The following is a 6567-nucleotide window of genomic DNA, read 5'->3' on the forward strand; positions in this document are numbered from 1 at the left end:
CTACAGTTACTCTTAAGAAATAATTTATTGGTTAACTAATGCCTTGTACATAGTGAATGAATGTATTAATAACAGACTAAGCTTGTAAAAGAAGTTTCTTCTGGGGCCATGATTTTCCTATCTCAGAACAGGTCATTCTAGAGAAGCAGTTGCATGCATGTGGATATCTTTCTCCTTGGGAGTATTCATGACTGAATGAAAGCTTAAAAAAAATGCCAAATGTTGACAGTGTGACAGTGGCAGTTCGAGTGAGACCTTTCAGTCAGGTTAGTAATTATTTACTCTGAATATTTGGTACTTGAACTACAATATAAAGACGGTCAAAGAGGAAGGTGGGGGGAAGTTCTAGCAATATTTTTTTAAATTCACATTGTACAGAAATGCAGTGAATAGCTCAGAAAATGGGATAAAAGATCAAACTTTCAAAAACGGAATAGAAAATGGATGTCAAACCTGAATATATGTTTTGTGTAGTGCACAAGAGTATTTATAAAATGCTCTGATTCCTGATCCAATAGAATTGACTGATGAAATGCTGGTGAAGATTGCTTAATAGGGTTTTAACGTGTTCCTGTCATTTATACTTACAGCATATTTTTTGGTATGAAAATCAATTAGAACAAATGAAAACATGATATTAACTAATTTTATTAATAATTTGTGGTAATTTTTTGCCTCTTTATTTTATAACCAGCTCAGCTGAATTATCCTTATTTGGCAGTGCTTTGGAGGAAAAAAGGAAGCAATAGTAATAACAAGAAAATTCACATGAGTTTTAGTAACTTCCTAAAGGTTTGTAATAGTCTAGTAATTTTTTACTTTAAAGGAGGTTTAATCCAATTACATGCTAAAATGTTTTCCTCCATTTTTTTTCAGTTACTTAGATTCCGTACATAGTTCTTGGGTGCTGACCAATTTCCCCAGGGAGCAGTTTAATGTGTGACAAGGAATGGGATTTCAGAAAGTTGAAGGACATAGAAGGAAATGGAAGCAAAAACAGGCACTAGGAATTTTTATTTAGAGCCTGAGAAAAGGAAAAGAAGCTAGCTAACAGCATCAAGAGGGCAACTCAAGGATGCGTTTATAATGAAGTGGAGAAAACAGATGTTACTTGAGTGTTTTTTGTGTAGGCTTGCTACAAGTATGTGAAGCATAGAGTGGAAAACATCATTTCAACAAGGGTGAGAAAGATGCAATGCATGGGCAGTGCCTCTTAACAGTGAGGATGAATTGGGAAGGAGACTGCCTTTTAAAAGATTAAAATGGCTTGGGGAGTGAGTGGCTGAGCAGGCTAGGAGTCTTAATAGAGAATTGCAGGTGTTCACACATGAATCTGAGAGGAAGATAATATTCATGGTGCCAGAGAAGGGCATGAGGGGCCTGCGAAAGAGAGAGGGGTGATGCGTCTTGTGGTGGATGGCTATAGGGGCATAGAGCAGCAATTCTCTTGCTAGCAAGATGAGAATTTCCCAGGAGCTACTCAGTACAGTTCATCACTAAATAGAGCAATTCTGAAGTTTTTCTATAGGAAATATAATTGCTTGAGGAGTGTGTGTTTTTTTTCCCCCTAAAGAAAAGCTAGAATTTCTCTAGAGTGTTTCGATGCATTTGCTTTGATCTAATGTGAAACGGCTAAAAGCTGAAGCTAAACTGTGCATCTGTACCTTTGGGGCCATAACCCCAGAGAAAAATCCACTGGAAGGTTGACTGCCTTGGGATAGCAGACTCACTCACCTTTCAGAAAGAATATAAATAGGTGTAATGGCACATCTTATTTCCAGGAAACACATAGTAGGAGATATTAGTGAAGGGAGAATGAATATTAAAAAGATCATGGGCTGTTGTTAGAAGGGAATTTTTCAATAAAAGAAATGTTTCAGTAGAAATAGTTCCCTGAGTTACCTCAGAGAGTTAACACAAATATTCATAAGACTTTTTTCCTTCAAATGTTTAGAAGCTGAGGCTAGTGAAAGTATTCATTCCAGGTTATAACATGAAGGAGAATTAAAGCAAATCTATTTCACTTCTGATAGCCTCTTGGTGCTTAAAGCATTAACTGATTCATGTTGATTTAATTTATTTGCCTTAATATTTGTACATGCCCAGTGTGCAACTAAGGCTGCCGATAACTAATTTAATCTCCCACCAGAACTTCCTCTCACGGAAGACTACTCTCAGGGTTGTCAGCACAATAAATTTCTTTGCTGCAATTTCATCTGTTCCCACGTAACTAACCATAAATAGCTTAGGTGTTGATTTCTGCTGGGGAGAAAGCAAGCTACAGGCAGAAGCCAATCCACAGTTTCTCGTGAGTTGTCAGGCAATGCTCGTAACCCCTTCGTCTAGGCCAATCTGAAAAGACTATGAAATGATAGACTTTCAAGTAATAAGATAGCATTTGTTTCTTACTTTGTTTGTACTTTTGTCTTCTGTGCAATGCTTCCAGGTTTCCATTCCAGGAATGCTTGTTTCACCAAAGTAGTCAAGATAATGAGTCTCTTTGATATGCTTGCAGATAGATGTACCCTGGTTCCTTTTGCATTAAAGCCGTTCCTAAAATAAAATGCATTTTCCAAAGCACTGTGCTGTGTGGATGGCCAATATGGGAGGTAGAGGGAAAAATGCAAGTGACGCTTCCTGATGTGTCCCTTCGTTCAGGTCCCTTACTCCTTGGCTGTGTAGCACCTGGCATGGTTCAAGAGGAGGCTTATCCCACAGCAGTCACTGGTGTGGTGTGCATTGCTGTTGAACTTGGCTTCAATCCAGACTAAACCATGAATTATCAGTGAATGACTGATTGCTTGTATTTGGATACCGCAATTGTAATCTTAATACAGAGAGAGAGAAGGGTGCAGGAAATAGGTGTGTGATTTCTAGGAACACCAACAGCACAAGCATACATGACCCTAGGGATCCAGGGCACAGGAAAACCTTTACTTTGCCTCTAGCCTTTTGGTCTCATAGCGGCTTCCTAAAGGGCGAGAGTGGTACGCTCAGCTCAGCAGGATCCAACACTTACGCAGGCCGGCTAAGATTTTATGCAAAGAACCACCTAAAAGCAGGTTTAGCTAAGACACAGTTGTAGAGCGGTCAGTCCTTCTATCTCCCAGTACTAACATTCACCTAAGTGTGATGCAAATGACTGGCGTTTATCACTTTACTGGTTTGAAGCATTATCTAGATTTTGTCTGCGTTTCTGTCATCCTGGAACTCAGTATTACTCTCAAGCGTGTGTGCAAATCTTGATTCCTAATTTAAACTCTTAGTGGGGGCACTCGTACCGGACAGCAGTGCTTGCCTATGCATTTGCTTGCTCCTCGATCGTTTTTTAGAGAGCGCTCTTCCGTGATCTAGGTCAAGGAGTGCTGGAGAACGCCTGGCAAGGTTATAAGGCTACTCTGCTGGCGTACGGTCAGACCGGCTCAGGGAAGAGCTCTTCGATGATGGGATACGGTGCACGCAGAGGCCTGGTGCCCATTGCGTGCGAAGAGCTAGCTCTTCAAAGCCACCCGGAATCGGGAAAAGAACAAGCAGTACCAGGTGGGATTAGCACCTGTGTTAATTAAGTGTCTTCTATGTCCAGGATCTTTCCAGGTTGTCCTTTAAAAGACTCCGTTAATTTCAAATGAGCAAAACCAGAAACTGTGACTGTGTGGGGCAACTTACAGTACAAGCCATGGCAGACCCTATAAAACCGTGTTGGAAAAAAAGTTGATGTCGTACAGCTAGATTTACAGAGAAACCCTCAAATGACAATTTGTCACAGGTGTGATGAATTGATCCCTAACATGAGAACCCAAAATGTTAGTTTTCAGTCAACCTTCTTTTTAACAACTGTTCAAACACTGATCTTCCTTTAGCTACCACAAAGTGAGCTGATCTTTCATCTCCCTTCTGCTTCCTAACTTCACTCTTGCACAGGTGTGTCGGGTTTGTGTAGCAGGGGCGGGGCTACAGGGGTGGCTCCTGTGAGAAGCTGCTAGAAGCTTCCCTGGCTCCAAACTCGGACCCGCCTCTGGCCAAGGCCGAGCCAGGCAGCAATGGTGGTAGCGCCTCTGTGACAGCATATTGAAGAAGGGGAAAAGACTGCTGGGGGAGAACAGATTTCTTCTTGAAGTTAGTGGATGTATTATCGCGAAGCTTAACGTTTGACGCCAGTGCCTGCCAAGCAGTGAAGGGATGGTACAAAGCTGCTGACCCAGGGCTTCCTCCTTCCGGGCCGCAGCAGCCCGGCCTGGTGCACCCCAGACCTGGGGGTGTCTCTGTCCCAGAGCCGTGGATGTGGCTGCTGCTTTCCCGTTGGCAGGTTCGGCCAGTAGCGAGGCTGAGCGTGCACCAGGCGCGTGCATGAGGACAACATGGCTGGCTACGCAGGCTGCCAGAGACGAGGCCGTGCCTTTAACACCCCCCATCTAGCGCTATGGCAGCTCACCGAAAGCCTCCTCTCCGGCTTGTTGCAATTTAAGCTCCCGAGCGACACCAGAGGCACGCTGTCGCTCTGTAGGTTCCCACGCACACCCACCTTCACAGAGCCCCAGAAGATCAGCACAGCCTCAAGCCCAGCTATCGTCTGGGCCCCCACCCTGGCCTCCCTCCCTCCCTCCCCTCTGGCTGAGACACCGAGTCCTTCCAGAGATGGGTTTTCCTCCTACTCCCTGCCTAGCCCACCCTGAAGTCTCCTAGCAATTTACACGCGCACATATGGCGAGGGGAAAATACCTGGTTACCCTGCTCCCTCCCCTTGCTGGCACCTTGGGCACCTGCGCCCCGTGACTGTGGTCCCCACTCCAGCTGCTGGCACTGAGACCCTCACCGCCCCACTTGCTGACACCGCAGACGCAGGGGCCTCTGCCACCCGTGACCTGACTTTGGTTGCCCATGCTTAACTCACCCCGTGACCTGTGCTCCCACCAGTTGCTGGCACTGGGACCCTCATACGAGCTGATCACCGTCATGTAGCAGATGCTCTCACGTTACACGTACCCTTACGCAGGTAACGTATATGGCCACAGCTGTTCATTCAGAAATCAGAAATATTGGCTTTTTCGTCCTTCAAATAGCCTTGAAAACAAACACTGGTTCAACCACCCTGCCCATGATACCTCACTGTCAAAACCTAACATTTGCACTTCTTGAATTTTCCACAATGCTGTCTCGATGCTTAATAACTTAATATTTACGTAAAATGCTCTATCGAAACATCTCTTATGATGGAGTCTACCTAGACAGCACTAAGGATTATGCCCGTAAGGGTAGGTCAAAGAAATGCTGGAGAAGCAGCAGAGTTGTGACGAAACAGTACGGATCTGATAAATAACTGCATGAATTAGGCTTACGTAATGGTTTGCGGTGAAGGGAAGCTTTGATCCGTGTAACCTGCGTTACTTTTACAATGCGATGGCACTCCATTAAGGTCGTGGGTTTTTTTCAAATACGTTTTACCTTCTAGTTGCTTCTCGTCTTTACAGATTACTTTAGTATGCTGGAAGTTTATAACGAGCAGGTAGTGAACTCGCTTTGTTTCGGTATTAACAAATCTTAGTTTTCTATGTACATTTGTTTCTTTTTTGCTTACTGTAATTTGAAAATCATCCTTTGTGCTATCTTAACACGACCCTTCTGGGCACGTTGGCTGAAGTGCGTGGGTGCTATCTGGACCTAACAGCGTCTTTTTGCTGCTTGAGCTACCCGGCTGCTCTGCCATGCCACTGCCAAGCTGTTTCATCCCTTGTAAGACTTTTCTTCTTAGTCCTTTCCGTGCTTTGCTCCTTTTGGAAGAAAAAAGGGGTTAAGAAGAAAGGCAGCATTTTTATTTACTCTTTTTCCCCCAGGCCCCTCTTCTTGTTAGTCTCTTATGTTGGCAGACCCAGGACTCACTCCTCATTGAAAATGGGTAATGTGTTTCTCTTAAGCTGGGAGGGGATTTTGAAGATGGTCTGTGTCTCAGAGGAGTGAATTTTTAGCTTTCCTTCTAAGGTTTATACGATTGGCCACTTGTTTGTGGACTACTTTCCCCTGCACCTTCCTCCTCATTGCTTTGGAGCCATGTGGCCAATTTCAGACAAATTTGGTGCCACGGGCGGGAGAGAGAGATTGGCAAAAAACCAATACGCAGGAAAACAAACTTCATTAGTTTCAGCAGCTCATGGAATACGTTTCTTTAAACTCCTCCTCTAATGACGACAACAGAAGCAGAGGGCAATAACGCCTTTATCCTGAATTTTGCAAACTTCTTAAGTCTACAGACGTGAGCTCTCAATGCAGATTAAATTTACCTGGGAAGTGGAACTCTCTGGCAATGAGTTTCGAAACATGGTAAAGCCAGAATAACCACCCCGTGCTCAGCCGCACTCTATCTTAATTTTCGTTCTATCCTTACTGAGTGTAACAATTTTTTTTCTTCTTTTAGTAACAAATTTTGACTGTAAATCTCTCTCCACAGGTAAGAGACTTACTATCTAAAACCAGGAAGCGCGCTGGGCTCAAGATTAGAGAAGACCAGCAGCAAGGTTTTCAAGTGGCCGGTTTGAAGCTGGTGCCTTGTGATATTTACACACGGATCGAGAG

Source organism: Gymnogyps californianus, chromosome 3 (genome assembly GCF_018139145.2).
Source record: "Gymnogyps californianus isolate 813 chromosome 3, ASM1813914v2, whole genome shotgun sequence".
Classification (NCBI taxonomy): Eukaryota; Metazoa; Chordata; class Aves; order Accipitriformes; family Cathartidae; genus Gymnogyps; species Gymnogyps californianus.